Here is an 18,835-nt window from a genome sequence, read left to right on the forward strand (position 1 = left end):
TCAAGCATAACAACGATTGTGAGCATGGCGCAGGACCAGGCAGTGTTTCGTTCTGTGGTGCACAGGGTCACTATGAGTCAGAACTGACTTGACAGCACCTAACAACAACAACCACAATCAATGTCCATAGAAGCAGCAGTCGAGAAATCAAATGATGCATTGCACTGGGCAAATCTGCTGCAAAAGATCTCTTTAAAGTGTTAAAAAGCAAAGATGTCACTTTAATGACTAAGGTGCTCCTGACCCAAGTCAAGGTGTTTTCAATCACCTCATATGCATGTGAAAGCTGGACAATGAGTAAGACCGAAGAATTGATGCCTTTGAATTATGGTGTTGGCAAAGAATATTTAATATACCATGGATTGCCAGAAGAACGAACAAATCTGTCTTGGAAAAAGTATAGCCAGAATGCTCCTTAGGAGCAAGGATGGCAAGACTTCGTCTCATGTACTTTGCACATGTTATCAGGAGGGACCAGACCCTGGAGAAGCACATCATGCTTGATAAAGTAAAGGGTCAGTGAAAAAGAGGAAGACCCTCAAGGAGATGGATGGACACAGTGGCTGCAACAATGGGCTGAAACATAGCAATAATTGTGAGGATGGTGCAGGACCGGGCAGTATACTGTTCTGTTGTACATAGGGTCACTATGAGTCAGAACCAATTCGGGAGCACCAAGCAACAGAGAAAGATTTCAGATCAAATAGTTAACTCACCTGGGGGAATTGTCCGTGAGTAACTTGAGACTGAGCACAAGTGTGATCTCTATTTCTCATTATTCAGGTTTCTCAGACAATGGGAATAGGTGTGTGTCTTAGAGTGGGAGGGGATGTGGTGTAGGGTTTGAACTAGGGCTTCATTTTTGTTTGAACTCCTGCTGAGAATTTGCATTTCCACCCCATATATACTGAATCAGAACCTACATTTTAACAAGACCCCCAGGTGATTCTTATGCAGATTCTGACTCAGCATATCTAGCATGGAAATGCAAATTTTCAGCAGCAGTTGGAACCAGAATGAACTGGTTTGAAGTCCTGGTTTGAGCCTTCTGCTGGAGAGTTTGATGGTGCTCCAACAGCCCCTAGCCCATCCATGGAGAATCACTGTCCTAGGACAAGAGTTCTTAATCTGGGCTTGGCAGGAGGATTTGACAACCCTGAAATTCCATGCAAAATTTGGAATTTATACTTATGTTTCCTAGGAGTTTTTGACTTATCAGTTTCACAAAGGAATCTGTCACGACAGGTTTAAAACCTTTCATTTGAAATAATGTGTGTTAAGTCCTTGCTTCCATTTTTGGAGGAGTGGTGGGGAGGGTGGGAGAAAAAACTAAATATTCCTTAGATGTTGCATCACATATACTCTAAAGAGAGATCTGAAGGCCTGGAGAAAATTCACATCATAATCTTTTTCATCTGTCTGTTTTCAAAATTCTGGCAATAAATCACAAATTATCCTAATGAGGAAGAAAAGGAGAGGCAACATCTAATGAGCCCATATTTCTACACTTGCTTAGATACAAACAGAACCTGTACAGCAGCAGGAAGTTTTATGCATGAACACAGAAGAGTAGCACAAATAAGTATGACTATTATGAGAAAGGCTAAAAGAACGAGGAAAATACGAGGCAAAGGAAAAATGCAACATATAACTACAAGGGCCCTTTTCTTTCTGGAGGAAGACAAACACACAGGAGATAAGCACATGATCTGGGACATGTGACACAAATCCATGATGACAGGTGACACAAGTCCATGATGACAAGCAGGCAGAATAACTAAGTCCTGCCTCAGCCTGTGAAGGTAAGAAAAGGCATCCTTAGAAAGACAGAACAATGGCTCTTAAAACTGGTTCAAAGGAGCCCTGGTGGCGCAATGGTTAAGCACTCTGCCGTTAACTGAAAGGTCGAGGAGTTGAACCTACCCAGTGGCTCCACGGTAGAAAAACCCTGGCATCTGCTCTGTAAAGATTATAGCCTTTGAAACCCTATGGAGAATTCATAGTGACCTATAGGGTCGCTACAAGTCAGATACAAAACAAACTGTCCTGTAGGGTCGCTATGAGTCGCACACAACAACAACAAACTGGTCCAATGGACAAAATCCCTGGACTATTGTATCAGCAGGAAAGGCGATAATCTAGGTCACAATTTCTGACTCAAAACCCTTGGGGCCTGCATGAAATAAATCAATGCAATCTCTTATCAATTCCGTTCCCAATTACTGTTCTGACACTAGCTTCACATGCAGCACTTCTTCCTCCGACCCTAACCACCTGAAGTCAGATCAGATCTCACAAGTTAAAGGACACAGCCCCAGTGGCATCACTAAGGGGTTGTGGGGGTGCGGACCACACCCCTGACACTGTCAGAGGGGACACCACCAAGATGACCCCAGGCTCGGCGGTGACGGTGCCACGGAGGTGGGTGGGCTTGTGCCACTGTGGGAGGGGCTGCCAAGGCAGTGGCGTCACTAGGGTTGGTGTCCCCCGTCACCCAGTGCAGTAACTCGTCACCCCCCATCACCTGCCAGTCATTAGGGTTGGTGTCATCCAGTGCAGTAACTCGTCACCACACCACTACCCCCAGTCACCTACCAGTCAGGGTGCAGGCGGCCGGGCTTAGCACCCACCACTGGGCGGAGAGGGGGTCCTCGTAGGAGAGGGGAGGAGCTGCAGGGAGCTGCAATGGGTGTGGCTGCCCGGTGGGGCTCTGCCCTGCGCGTGAGCAGGGCGGGGTGGGGCCGTTCAGCCCACCATGAGGGCGTTGGCTGGCCGGCCCCACCCACCCTGGGAGGACGTGGGTGACACCATGAGTTACCACAATGGGTGACATCAACTCTACTGACGCCACTGCACAATCCAGGTCTCTCTAAGACTTCAGACTCCAGTGGTAAGCTTGGGAGCTCTCACAATACCCTCACTTCTGACCTGTTGGCGATAAATTTGGGGTTTTGCCCACTTCCCCTTCAGGATGCCAGCTGTAAGCCTAGGAAGTCCCCAGCACCACCTCACTTCTGACTTCTGGCTCCCACTATTCCCTCGGGTTCAATCATTTGCTAGAATGACTAACAGAACACTGTACTTATGATTACAGTTTTATTACAGCCAAACATGCAAAACAGGAGATGCAAAGGGCAAAGTCTAGGAGGTTTCCCAGCTCAGAGCTTCCATGCCCAAAAAGCGACGTGCTAACCTCCCATGTGCATTGAGGCCTTTCAACAACCAGGAAGCCGATGGAGCTTCCATGTCCAGAGCTTTTATTGGGGTCTCATTACTGGTCATTATTGACTGAATCATGCCCCTACACCCCCACCCCAGGTCAGCTGATACCATGTGGTGGTCTTTCTGGCCTGGCCAGTCCCCACCTGAGAGTCATCATTAGCATAAACCCTGAGGTGAGATCTGGAGGCCTCCTAGATAACAAAACACTTCCATCGCTGGGGAGATTTCCAGGTTTTATCTGTTATCACTCAAGAACCAAGGACAAAGACCAATTTCTTTCAGTAAAGTTAAAATTTTTTCCCCACAGGGCCAAACGGGTTTCAGAATTTAAAATTGTTTTTTATTTTTGGAAGGTAATATAGAGCACATCTTGCAAAGGATGGAACACAATCTGCATCAGCTCTTCGTGATCAAACTAATATTTGATCAAATTAATATTCTGACAGCTATATGAATATTTATGTTAAGTGGGGAAAGAATAAAGGCTCTAAATAGCCTTATTTGAGTGCAGGTCTAATATTATTACCGAAGAATTCAGTTTAGGTCTTGCTGCCTAATGAGTTAGGAAAAACTCCCAGCTTTCAGAGCTCTTTGGAAGAGGGATTGTAAGGCCTGTGTTTTATATATAGACAGATCTCTGCAACTCCACAAATAAAACACTTTATAGAAACCATGCACAAACTACTTACTAAAAATCATGGGAGAAGGTGTACCTTGAGTCTGCTCACTCTGGCAATATGACTGATGAGAACATCGCTCTTACTTAAGATCCTGGTGAAGAACCAGATGATATCTGGTGGAAAACCAGCACCAGGAGTTTAAAGAGCCTGCAATGGCTGCCATCTAGGAGCTCGACTAAGTCCAGGTACTGATCATTGATGTGTTATCTCCAATCTCCAATCAAAAGGAAGGAATGATTTAGGAAATAATATCAGGATCATTTATTCCCTCTCCTTGAGCAAAGAATATGTGATCCAGCTGGAGCTGGGCTCACAAGGACTCACAAGGGCACATCAACTGGGTCCTGAGATATAAAGACAATAGCTAAGATAATCTTCGAAAATATCTTTTAAGGAAACTTTCACATAAAGCCAATCAAACAGAACAGAAAAGGCTTTCTGCACTTTTTCTATTAGCATTTAGTGAATAGAAATTTGTTGGACCAATGAAGACCCTCCCTGACTGTTGTTACTGAAACCTGTACCAATGATGGTTAAGAAAGACAATGCAAAATGTAGGATCAGTTTCTAGCCAATCTGAAAAAGCTAAGCTTTCAATGGTTTTGCCCATTTGTGGTGTTAAAATATACTGATGATTCTGTAATGGTCTTTGGACTTGGGCAGACATGGCTGTGGTAGCATGTTTGTCTGTTTTCCCATTCTTGCTTATTCTGTAATAGTCTTTGGACTCGGGCAGACATGGCTGTAGCAGCATGCTTGTCCATTTTCTCACTTTTATCTGTTCTGTGATATTTCCTTGGACTCAGGCAGACATGGCTCTGGCAGCATGGTTGTCCGTTTCCCACTTCTGCCCTTTTGAATATATGCTGAATAAAACTTTCTTTTTGCTTTACTAAACTTTGTGATGTTTTTCCCCTATAGCAGTATTGATGTCTAGTTTCAGTAATTTTCAGAATCAATTCAACTGAACAGATATTCAACACCATGTTCTAAGTTCAACTTTTAAATTATTCAGCACATTTGCCTTTCTCAGATGTCTACAGCTTCTTCAAGTCTCTATTTCCTGAGAGTTACTAATTGTCTCCACATACAAAGCTACAAGCTTTGGCGATTCGGGAATGAAATTAGTCTGAGCACGGTGAGGCTTTCATCACAGTGATTCTCAAACTACATGCAGCAGTGGTGTTTCCTGAGCTGAGGGCCTCTGTTGTGGTAGTTGAATAATGATGGTATTTTGCATTTGCTAAAAAGGAAAGGAAAGAAAAAGGTAAGAGGTTCTAAACTGTGCTTCATGGAAAGCAAGTTCAGAGATAAACTTAACACAAGCCAGAAAGGCACACTCAGTTGCTAACCTCCGATCTGATATCCAGGAACTCTGTTCAGCACCATAGTCTGTCATCAAGACTAGTTTGAAATCCAAACAGATCTGGGTACTGATCTTGACTCTGCTACTTATAAACTGTGTGACCTTGGACAAAATATTTACCATTTCTAAGCCTCAGTTTCCCTTTCTTCTCTTTCTCTCTATCATCTATCTGTATCTGTCTATTCAATCATTTATCATCACTATCTATCCTTCTACCTACCTATGGTAGACATTAAACTATTCATCATTATCTGTTTCCTTTTACTTCTGGGCATTTAGGATGATCACAAACAAAGTAGTTACAGGACTTTCTCTGGCAGTGAAATAAGAGAACTGATTTGTGTTACTTCCAGCAGTGGCATTTAAGAACGGGTGCCAATTTCCCATCTTTCCTTCTCCCTGCAACAGTGATTGGTGATGTAGGTGGTAGAGGCTCAGCTGGCCAAGGCCCCTGAATGAAGACACTTTGGAGCACAGCACCCTGTCTACCCACTATGGACTTTGTGTGAATAGGAAATAAACTGCTGTTGTGTTAAGCAAATGAGATTTTGAGATTGTTGCTTACCCTACCTTATCCTGACTAATACATGGTCTTACCTTGTTCCAAAAAGTGTCTAGAGTAGCTTAAAGACAAACATAACACAATAGGATAAAAAAGTGACAGTAAATTAAGGATAATGTATAATAACATTTACCTTACAGAATCATTGGGAGAAAATAATTATATATATCCAGCAGTGTGACTAATGATCAGTAGATGTAACAATATGGCTCAGCAGTACCCTCTTTACTGCTAGAGGCAGAGTCATCAATGTCTTTAAGACTAACCAGACTTGCTAACCAACTTAGAAAACTCATCCTTACAATTTTGTTTCTCTAGAACCACTCTTGGTACCAAATATATTAGGCTGGGTTCTCTAGAGAAGCAAAACCAGTAAAGTGTATAAAAATATATATACAGAGATTTATCTCAAGGAAATGGCTCATGCGGTTGTAGAGGCTGGAACATCCCAAGTCTGTGGGTCAGGATAGAGGCTTCTCCTGATTCACATAGCCACAGGGACTGGTGAACCCAAGATCAGCAGGTCAGAGAGCAGGGCTCTTGTTCACAGGCTGTGAAAATCGATGAATCCCAAGATCAGCATGCTAGACTGCAGGTAAGCTGCTAGCTCAAGTCTCAAGAACCGGAGGTCAGATGAACAGGAGCCAACTGCAGGACCCAGAACAAGCAAAAGCTCACAAGCCTTGCCAGAATGTCCACTTATATTTGATGCAGGCCACACGCCCAAGGAAATTCCCTTTCAACTGATTGGCTACTCACAGCCGATCCCATCATGAGGGTGATCACATATCAAATCTCAACAGGGAAGTGATCATAACATTATACAACCGCCAAAACACTGAGAATCATGGCCCAGCCAAAGTGACACACGATCTTCACCATCACAATCTAACCATTGTCAACTTGGCACCTGTACACGTTTCCTTAAACCATACATAATCTCTGAATGAAGACAATTATAAAGTTATGCTTGCACCTAACATGATACAATGAACAAACATACAACAAAAAATGCTCTAGCCCTGTTTACATCTTGTATTTTATAAGTGAAAACCAGTTGCCATCAAAATATTTGATGTACACATACAAAGCAGAAGTACTCATAACAATTACATTTCTCATTTCTGCAACTGGTCACTTGGTCATAACTGGTATTTAAAACTACTTCTTCCACCACCCATTCTGTATCTCCTTTGCCCTCAGCAAACACCTCAGCTGGTTGTGGTTCTTTACCCGCTGTGGTGACACAAATCTTCCTTCCTGAAAGGTCTGGGCCATTAGTAGTCATGTCAGAATTTGATTGCTGTAGTTTTCCACTGACTTTAATCACAGGACATGTACTAAGAGATGCCCTAAGGGACCTCCTGCATTCCAGTATACTCTTCTTTACCTCCATTATGTAATATCAATCTGATTTCCTTTTGGTAATCAGGATCAATCACACCACCCACGATGGTAACTCCTTTCTTTGCCTGTTGATCCAGAGACATAAGGAGCCCAAAATGGCCAGGTGGCATTTTTAGCTTCCAGTTTAATGGAATCAGTGATGTGTCTTAAGGTGGGAGCATTCCTCCCTTTGGAACTAAGACCTCTAGACCTGCAGAGCATAAAGTCGAGGGGACAGGAAGCAAAAATCTTGCGAGTGGGTTACTAGGGGAAATAATGAGTGGTGCCACTCCCATTTTCACCCTTTGATTCCTGGACCCATGAGTCCTGGCTATGGGAGAAACAGTACCATATATTGGATGCTAGTTTAGAGCATATACAGCTTCCTGGAGAATGTTGCCCCAACCCTGCAAGGTATTACCACCTAGCTGGTGCCATAATTGTGTCTTTAGAAGGTCATTCCATCTTTCTATCAAGCCAACTGCTTCAGGATGACAGGGGACATGGTAAGACAAGTTAATTCCTTGAGCATGGGCCCATTGTCACACTTTATTTGCTGTGAAGTGAGTCTCTTGATCCAAGATGATGCTGTGTGAGTTACCATGATGGTGGATAAGGCATTCTGTAAGTCCATGGATGGTAGTTTTGGCAGAAGCATTGCATGCAGGGAAGGCAAATCCATATCCAGAGTAAGTGTCTATTCCAGTAAGAACAAAACACTGCCTTTTTCGTGATGGAAGTGGTCCAATGTAAGAAACTTGCCACCTGTTTGTTGGCTGATCACCTTGAGGGATGGTAGCATATAAGGTCTCAGTATTGGTCTCTGCTGCTGCCAGATAGGGCACTCAGCAGTGGCTGTAGCCAAGTCAGCCTTGGTGAGTGGAAGTCCATGTTGCTGAGCCCACGCATAACCTCCATCCTTGCCACCATAACCATTTTGTTCATGATCCCATTAAGCAATGATGGGAGTAGCTGAGGAAAGAAAAGAGTATGACTGGTTTCCACAGAACACTTCATCCTATCCACTTGATTGTTAAATCCTCCTCTGCTGAGGTCACCCTTCAGTGAGCATTCACGTGAGTCACAAATATCTTCACTTCTTTGACCCATTCAGAGAGGCCTATCCACATATCTCTTCCCAGTACCTCCTCGTCTCCAATTTTCCAATAATTTTCCTTCCAAAACCCTGACTATCTAGCCAAACCATTGGCCACAGCCTATGATTCAGTATACGGTCGCACATCTGGCCATTTCTTCTTCCAAGCAAAGTGAACAACCAGGTACAATGCTCGAAGTTCTGCCCATTGAGAGGATTTCCCTTCACCACTGTCCTTCAGGGAGGTCCCAGAAAGGGGCTGTAGTGCTGCTGCTGTCCACTACCGAGTTGTGGCTGTATATCATGCAGAATCATCTATAAACCAGGCACGAGTTTTCTCTTCCTAGTCAACTGATCATAAGAAACTCCCCATGAGGCCATAGGTGCAGACTGGGAGATAGAAGGTGTTGTGACAGGAGCAGAGACCATGGGCATTTGGGCCACTTCTTCATGTAACTTCAGGTCCTGCTTGGGCCCAATCTCGTAGATACCACTTCCATTTAATGATGGAGTGCTGCTGTGCACTTTTAACTTTATGACTCTATGAGTCAGACAACAACCAGTACATAATGGGTATCTCAGGCCATATGGTGACTTAGAGTCCCGTGGTTAAGCATTCAGTCTCTACTAAGGCCCAGTAACAAGTCAAAAGCTGTTTATCAAAAGGAGAATAGTTATCTGCAGAGGACGGCAGGGCTTTGCTCCAAAATCCTAAGGGTCTCTGCTGTGATTCACCAATAGGGGCCTGCCAAAGACTCCAAACAGCATCTCTGCCACTGACACTTCAAGCACCACTGGATCAACCAGATCATATGGGCCAAGTGGCAGAGCAGCTTGCAGGGCATCCTGAACCTGTTGTAGAGCCTTCTCTTTTCTGGGCCCCACTGAAAACTAGCAGCTTTTCAAGTCAAACAGGCTGGAGTAGGACACTGAAATGAGGAATATGTTGTCTCCAACAACCAAAAAGACCACTAGGCATTGTACTTCCTTTTTAGTTGTAGAAGGAACTAGATGCAATAAGTTATTCTTCATATTAGAAGGAATATCTCGACATGCCCCACACCACTGGACCCCTAGAAATTTCACTAGGTGGAAGGTGCCTCAATTTTTCTGGGATTCATTTCCCACCCTCTAGTACACAAATGTTTTACCAATAAGCCCAGAGTCATTGACACTTCTTCCTTACTATGTCCAATCAGCATAATATCATCAATGTAATTGACGAGTGTGGCGTCTTGTGGAAGGGAAAGGAAATCAAGATCCCTGTGGAATAAATTATGACATAGGGCTGGAGAGTTGATACACCCCTGAGGTAGGGTACTGAAGGTGTATTGCTCACCTTTCCAGCTGAAGGTAAATTGTTTCTGATGGTCCCTTGAAACAGGTATGGAGAAAAACACATTAGACAGATCAATAGCTGCGTATCAGGTACCAGGAGATGTATTAATTTGCTCAAGCAATGAAACTACATCTGGAACAGCAGCTGCAATTGAAGTCACCACCTGGTTAAGCTTTTGATAATCCACTGTCTTTCTCCAAGATCCATCTGTTTTTTGCACAGGCCAATAGGCGAGTTGAATGGGGATGTGGTGGGAATCACCACCCCTGTATCCTTCAAGTCTTTGATGGTGGCAGTAATCTCTGCAATCCCTCTAGGAATGCAGTATTACTTTTGGTTTACTATTTTCCTAGGTAGGGGCAGTTCTAATGGCTTCCGCTTGGCTTTTCCTACCATAATAGCCCTTACTCCATTTGTCAGGGATCCAGTGTAGGGGTTCTGCCAGTTGCTGAGTGTATCTATTCCAATTATGTGTTCCTGAACTGAGGAAATCACTACAGGATGGGTTTGGGGACCCACTGGACCTACTGTGAAATGGACATGAGCCTAGACTCCATTAATAACGTGACCTCCATATGCTCCTGCTCTGACGGGTGGGCCACAGTGACATTTTAGATCTTCTGCAATCAGTGTCAGTTCAGAGCCAGTATCCAGTAATCCCCCAAAACTCTGATTATTTCCTCTTTCCCACTGAATAATCACTCTCATAAAAGGCCATAGATCCATTTGGGGAATGCTGGGAGAAAGATTAACAGTACAGGTTTTTGGCAGTGTATTGGAGTCCTTCCTCAAGGAGATTCTGCCTCCCCTTCAATCAAGGAGTTTTTGGGCTTTCACCTCACTCAAGTCTGGGAATTGACTGAGTGGCCATGACTGTCTATTCTGGTGATTCGAGTTAGACGGCTGCTCACTTGACCTAGAATTCATCTGCTTGTACAGATCAAGTAAATATTTAGTAAATTTCTTATCTATTTCACTCCTAGGGACATCATGACTACTAAGCAGCCAATGCCATAAGTCCATACGAGTCAGACTATTCTGATTACTGCTTTGATTCTGCTGTAACCACGCCCACCTTGTCTTTGTTGATTGAGTGCAGCCACTTGACCTCTACCACCATGAGCTCCAATCAGCCTCAATGAAGTTAGGTGTCTTAATTCCATGAGGGCAGTTCCCACTGTCAAATCTGACTTACATAAAATAGCAATCACAGCAGTCTTCAAGGATGCTGGGTCTCCCTTCACAAATTTGTTCCTCACAATTGTGGTAAAACGTGTGTCCTCTGGACACTCCTTGTGTGGGTCTGTGGGTCTAACCTGAAAAATCCACTCCAGCATGCCAATTTCCCCAAGCCTTTGGATACCATCTTCTACAGTATACCAAGGCAGGTCTGGCACTTCAACTTGATTTAATGTAGGCCACTGCATAATCCATGCTTAAGCAATCCAACCAAATAGACTATTAGATCCTTTCCTAACTTGTTGAGCTGAAACAGTGAATGAAGAATCTGTTTAGTGGGCCCATATCAGTAAACTCCAACTAATCCATCTTTATGTTCCTTGCACCATTATCCTACACCCTTAATAGCCATTCCCACACACATTCTTCAGGTTTCTGTTTGTACGTATTAGAGAAAGTCAAACTGTTCTTTAGGAGTGTGGCGTACCTTTACCTGGATCACACTTGTACTTCACCTTTTGGGGCTCACTGGGACTTAAGTCTAGTTATATGTCTAGAAGCCAAGTTTGGTGAGAAAATGGTTTGAGAACATTCAGCATTGTCTTGTAAAGCATCTGTCTCAGGCAATGCCCCAGGCAATGACTCAGACAAAGGAGCTTTAGAAGCAGCTGGGTTAATATCAGATGGGAGTGGAAGGGCTGATGGTTTTACTGGGCAGGATTGTTTAGCAGACTAACATGGAGTAATCTTCAGATGGGAGTGAGAGGGCTGGTTCTGTTCGCAGGAGTGATTCAATGGAATTTAGAATGTCAGTGTATCCAGCTTCCTTCTAATCTGCCCATATGTCCCTATTTCAAGTTTCAGGATCCCATTTCTTCCCAGTCAATGCCCTCACTTTAACTTCATACATCTCTTGAGGTTGGCGGTTGAGTTGGCGTTGTAATTCAGCCACTCTTACAATAAGACTCTGGTTTTGGTTTTCGGCAACATCAGCTCTGTTACTACAAGAAATAAGGCTTTATCTCAAGGCACAAGTGGAAACTTTGAGGTCGTTCATGCAGCACTTGGGCTTTGACTTTGAAGCCCTGGGTGCAACTCTTTCCTTCACCAGTCTGTCTAGAGAAAGTAGGACCAACCAACCAGCTTCATTATACTTCTCATTATGACAAAATTGTAGAAAATTATCACACATGCAATCGCCTTTCACCAATACCTGATTTATTGGTGGTGATATTTTGCACATTTTTATTGTCACCTTATGCCATGGATTAGCAGTACTCTCTTTACTACTGGAAGCAGAGTCATCATCATCTTTAAGACTAACCAGACTTGCAAACCAATTTAGAAAACTCATCTTTACAATTTTGTTTCTCTAGAACAACTCTCGGTATCAAATGCCTTAGGCTGGGTTCTCTAGGGAAGCAAAACCAGTAAAGTGTATAAATGTATATATACAGAGATTTATATCAAGGAAATGCCTTACATGGTTGTAGAGGCTGGACCATCTCAAGGCCACAGGTCAGGATAGAAGCTTCTCCTGATTCACATGGCCACAGGGACTGGCAAACCCAAGATGGCAGGTCAGAGAGCAGGGCTCTTGCTCACAGGCTGTGACAATCAACAAATCCCAAGATTGACAGGCAAGACTGTAAGTAAGCTGCTAGCTCTAGTCCCAAGAACTGGAGGTCAGATGAACAGGAGCCAGCTGCAGGATCCAGAATGAGCAAAAGCCCACACGTCTTGCCAGAATGTCCACTTATATTTGATGCTGGCCACATGCCCGAGGAAATTCCCTTTCAACTGACTGACTACTCGCAGCAGATTCCATCATGGGGTGATCACATATCAAATCTCAGTGGGGAAGTGATCACATTATATCACTGCCAAAACACTGAGAATCATGGCCTAGCAAGTTGACACACAATCTTAACCATCACATCCCTCTTGAGCCACGCTCACCACACTGAGAACCTTTCTCCAGCACAGCCTCCTTGACCCTGATCTGTCCATCATACCTTTCCTGCCTCTTCTCCCTTTGCTGCATCCTGGATTTGAGAGATGCTAGATAAGGAGACTTGGTAGCACTATGGTTAATGTTCGGCTACTAACTGAAAGGTCAGTGGTTTGAACCCATCAGTGGCTCCACAGGAGAAAAGACCTGGCAATCTGTTGCCATAAAGATTACAGCCTAGAAAAACCAGTGGGGCAGTTCTACTCTGTTACATGGAGTCACTATGACTTGAAGTCAACTCAATGGTACCTAAAAACAACAACCCACTAGACAGAAATCTTTAATAAAATCAACAATAATAACGAGAACCTAAGTAAAATAATGATTAACATTTATTGAGCACACACATGCTAGCTTCAAGCTAAGAACATTCCATGCATGATCTAATTTGAATTTCAAAAAACTCTGAGGTCAGTACCATTATTATTTTTACTTTACAAATGAGGATATTGAGGCTTAGAGATGCTTAAAAAATGTGCCTACGGCCACACAGCTAATAAGTGGCAATGGAAGTGGTTTGATTATCTACTGTGTAATAAACCACTACAAAACTCAGTACCTTAAAACAACAATTAATTATTATGGTTCTATGGGTTGAATAGTCTCAGCTCGGTGGCCCTCTCTTGGGGTTTCTCTTATGTTTGCAGTTAGATAGTGGTTGAAGCTGGAATCATTTGAAGACTCAACTGGGCTGGGTTTCCAAGATGGATTTCACATGTCTAGCATCTAAGATGGGATGGCTAGAACACTTAGGGACTGGCTAGGCATCTCTTTCTGTCTTTCTTTCTGTCTCTCTCTCTCTCTCTTTGTTTTTCCTACGTCATTAGCTTGGGCTTCCTCACAGCATGGGTCTCACAGTAGTTGACCTTCTTATGTGGTAACTGGCTTCCTGTGACCTGGCCTTGGAAGTTACACAGTGCCACTTTCATGGCACTGTATTTGTTCCATAGGGCCAGCCCAGATTCAATGAGGTGAGGCATGAATACTACGAGGCATGGTTCATTAGGGGGTCATCCTGGGAGACTTGCTATCATGGAGGGATTTTCAAACCCAGGCATTCTGAGCCTAGGCTGGAGGTTGCAAACTCATTTACCTACATGGAACAGGCAGGTAGCATATAAGTAAGGAAGACCTGATGCAAGACAGTTGAGACTGGGGAGGATCATGATGAATGGAGAGCACAGGCCTTAGTAAAGGGGCACCTGCTGCTCAGCATCAGCTGGCTTTGCCTTGTAAAGACTTCTGGCCTCATATTACTGCATCTTCTGATTTTTAAAGGGAAGCCAGAAAAATCTAGGTGTTTATATAAAACATTGTAATTTTATAAACATGGTATAGGTCAAGCAAAACACTCCCGTTTGGCCTGAGGGCTGCCAGTTTGTAAACCCTGCTCCAGATCTTCAAGGTAATGACCACACTTAGCATAACACACAGGCCTCATGATCTGCAGGGCCTCTTGCTCAACTGTCCAGCTCTTTTCTCACTCCTCTCCAACAGTATGCCATTAGCAAGGATGCATCGATTCTATGTGCCAGGCATGTTCCAGGTGCTGGGGCTATAGCAGAGAACAAAGCAAAGTTCCTGCCCTCAAGGAATTTATATTTTCGCTGGGGAGGCAGACAATAAACAAATAAATATATACAATGTCAGACGATTCTAAGTGTCATAGAGAAAAATAAAGTGGGGTGAGCCTCAGCTTGGAAGGTTGAGAAACATGCCTTGCCTACTTGTCCTCTTCTTCTGTGTGCCTTGAATGACCCATCCTCCCTCTAGGCTTAACTGCCTCCTACCTACCACTTGAGACTTAACTTGAGCATCACAACCTTGAAATATTTTCCTTGAACCACCCCCACTCTCCGCACCATCCTGCCAGTGTGAAACTGGTAACCCTCTTCCTTGTTCCCAAGGCACTTGTGTTGACTCTTACCATGTCGTTATAACTCTGTTTTGCAAGTTTATATTTACTTTTCAGTATCTACCACTAGCTAATAAGTAAATTGAGGAAATCTGTATTTCCTTAAATTTTCTAAAAATCTTTGTTGATAAAACGAATATCCTCTTTGTGACTGTCCTGAAGATTTTCCATGAGGAAACTTGGTGGAACAGAAATTCTCCTGTCTTCTTTCCTTTTCCAACAAGAAAAGTTATTTTCCCTGCTGTCACAATAAAGAACTGTGCATGTGGTTATTTGGAAGATTAAGTTAAAGGACGTTGTTTATGGCCTTCAATTTGGGGGTAAGGTGTTTTTCTTTTAATTGTGGTAAAATGTATATAACATAAAATTTTTCACTGCCATTTTAACTATTTTGAAGTGTACAATTCAGTGACATTAAGTATATTCACCATGTTGTACAACCATCACCACTATCTATTTCTAAAACTTTTTCATCACCTCAAACAGAAACTCAGGAACTATTAAGCAATAGCTCCCTATTATTCCCTGCCCCTCTGTCATGGATTGAATTAAGTCCCCCAAAAAATGTGTGTATCAATTTGGCTGGGCCATGATTCAAAGAATTGTGTTGTTATCCTCCATTTTGTGATAGTAATTTTATGTTAAAGAGGATTAGGGTGGGTTGGTATAACACCCTTACTAAGGTCACATCTCTGATCCAATGTAAAGGAGAGTTTCCCTAGGGTGTGGCCTGCACCACGTTTTATCTTACAAGAGATAAAAGGAAAGGGAAGCAAGCAGAGAGTTGGGAACCTCATACCATCAAGAAAGCAGTGCCGGGAGCAGTGCGTCCTTTGGACCTGAGGTTCCTGTGCAGAGAAGCTCCCAGACCAAGGGAAGATTGATGACACGGACCTTCTTCCAGAGCTGACAGAGAAAGCGTTCCCCTGGAGTTGACGCCCTGAATTTGGACTTGTAGCCTACTGGACTGTGAGAGGATAAACTTCTCTTTGTTAAAGCCATCCACGTGTGGTATTTCTGTTAGAACAGCACTAGATGACTAAGATACACCTTACCCCTGGTAGCCACTAATCTACTTTTTTCTCTATGCATTTCCTTATTCTAGATACTTCATATAAGTGGCATAACACAATATTTGTCCTTTTGGGTCTGGCTTACTTCACTCAGCTTAATGTTTTCAAGGTTCATTTATGTTGTAACATGTAACAGGACTTCATTTTTTTTATGGCTAAATAATATTCCTTATATGTATGTAACACATTTTGTTTCTCCATTCATCTACTGATGAACATTTTGGCAGGTTTTAATGCATATGAAATATTATCTCATATTTTCAGTGAGACAGAGGAGTCCAAGCTAATGTTACCTGATTGTGGGTTGCAGATATACTCATTCTGTTTACATATTCATGTACACACTCATAAACATCCAAAACCCAAACCTGTTACCGTCGAGTTGATTCCAACTCACAGTGACCCTATAGGACAGAGAACTGCTCCATAGGGTTTCCAAGGTTGTAATCTTTATAGAAAGAGACTGCCACAACTTTCTTCTGTGCAGTGACTGGTGGGTTTGAACCTCCAACCTTTCAGTTAGCAGCCCAGCTCTTAACTACTGGGCCAACAGAACTCTTTTTATAAAAATAAGAATATAAAAAATACATGCCCCATGTTTTCAGGCTGGTACTTAACTATGTGCACAAACACTAGACAACTTAGATAAACAGGATGCATATTTATAATTGACAAGCATCAAACACACTAAACGCTGCTCCTGATTCAACTCTATCTCTGACCAGCATCTCTGACTCTCTGTGCACTGTGGTTCCATCTGGTTCCTGCTGCCTGATCTTCTGCTAGTTGAAGCTTCTTTTGTCTAACATTCTGAGAATCCCAGCAAGCAAGTTTGCAGGCTGGTTTAGTTTTCTAGAAGGCCCAGGACTGGGGCTCACTCAGCCTCGCGTGTTGCTGCCCCATGGAACAAGATGACAGCTCAATTTCTGTTGCTCGGTGGAGCACACACATGTTCCACTGCACCCTGGAACACTTGAGCTCTCAAGCCCAGACCGCAGAGGGCTGTGGGCAGATCAGCCTCGGATCTGTCTCATCTCAGGAAACCCTGACTTTCAAGCTGTATCAGAGCAGCCTCAAAAGAAAGTGGCCAGGGTTGAACCCTACGTGAGGAGAGGAGCAGCCTCAGGCAACAGGCGGCTCCATGGGAAGCTTATGCCCTGGAAGGATGGCTGTGAAGAAGTGACAGCCACAGGTGTCACTGTGTGTGTCCTCCCTCATAACAGGAGGGCTGGTGGCCAAGGAGACAGTCAGTGTTGCTGCTGCAGCCGACCTCACTGCTCTGTGAACAGTCTGAGGTTGGCAGGAGTGCCCTGAGGGTTCTGAGAAAACTTAGAAATTAAGATTCAGGTCACATATCAGATTACAATTTCTCTTTAATTGGTTACTGCATAATGTGATCTTTCAATCAAATGGACCCAACTTCTTTTTTTTTTTTTTAGGCATAAAGTTAAAATAAATGAGTGGAGATAATTTTTCAATACTTATCTCAAATTCAACCTCCTCTATGAAATATTTTCTCAGCTCCCTACTCTGTCCACTCCTCCACCTTCCATTCAAATATGATTTCTCCTGTTTTAAAACCTGGCAGTTATTTGGGAGCTTCATAGAGTATTCATCACACTTGGTCTTGTAATAAGAGCTCTGGTTGCTCAATGGTTAAGCACTCACTCAGTTTTGGTTGGTAGTTCAAACCCACCAGCTGCTTTGCAGGAGAACAACGTGGCAGTCTGCTTCCATAAAGGTTTAAAAACAAAAACAAAAAAACCATTGCTGTCGAGTCAAGTCAATTCCAACTCATAGTGTGGCTGGTGGATTTGAACTGCTGATCTTTTGGTTAGCAGCCATAGCTCTTAACCACTGTACCACCAGGGCCCCCCATAAAGATTATAGCCTTGGAAACACTATGGGGCAGTTCTACCCTGTCCTATAAGGTCACTATGAGTGGGAATCAACCCGAAGGCAAAGGGTTTGGTTTTTTTTGGTTTTGATCTTGTAATGTGGTTATTGTTACATGAGGGCTGCTTGGCTTCAGTGGTACTTTTCAGAATATCAGCAATCTGAGTGCAAGGACTGGCTTGCTCCTCTTTGCCCTCCTGAAGTGAGTGTTGTAGAGCTTATTACGTAGGAGCTCAGCGATCAATGGTAGGACCAATGGACACCTAAACTCTCACCATCCCTTTGCCCAATCCTGATGACTGACAATCTGAATTGGTCACATGCTGGGAAGGGGATTACCAGGCAGATCTTCTAAACATGTTCCAAATAAATTAGGTCATGTTGGTACAGCACAGTGTGGCATGAGCTTCAGAAATGTTATAGTGTCATTTGACTGGCCATAGTCTTTCTAGCCATTTCATATTCTGAGAGCTACAAACAAGTTCTCCACTGATGGTTTGCTGTGTAAATTCTTTGAGGACAAGGACTATGTTGAGTTTGACTGTACCATCACAATGGTACCTGGCCCCTGGTACTCAGTAATTGTTGGTAGAGTGATTGAGTAGGCTGCTTGGCTTTGCAGTCAGTCTAGAATTTGCCCCACTCCCCACTAAACTCCAAATGGAAAGGAGGAAATCAACCAGAAAAGACGACAAGAAATCAAGGCATCTACTCAAAAAGTAGGATCTGCAGTAAGTCATGAAGGTCTAATGCTGTGCCTTTGTTAAAGGACTGAAGTCCACTCTGAGTTGGTTGAACACAGAGGGAAAGCAGCCCATGGAAAGAGGGACTTTGAGGTCAGGATGTCTAAAATAAATGGAGGAAACTCAGATTTTAGCAACTGAAAAAATGTGTCTGGTGATGAACCCCATTTTCAGGTATCTTTGGGTGCCTCTAAATTAAAAATTGTGTTCTGGGGACCTGGAAAGCATTGTGGGAGTCAGAGGAGGGGAAACCTCATCAAAAGCAGTTTCATATTCTCAGACTGAACACAGTGGAATGTTAGGTAGGTGGGGACCAGATGTCAGTCTAGGATGAACTCTTCCCTCCTGGTGAGGGTGCCACTACAGC

Source organism: Trichechus manatus, unplaced genomic scaffold (genome assembly GCF_000243295.1).
Source record: "Trichechus manatus latirostris isolate Lorelei unplaced genomic scaffold, TriManLat1.0 scaffold00117, whole genome shotgun sequence".
NCBI classification, from domain to species: Eukaryota; Metazoa; Chordata; class Mammalia; order Sirenia; family Trichechidae; genus Trichechus; species Trichechus manatus.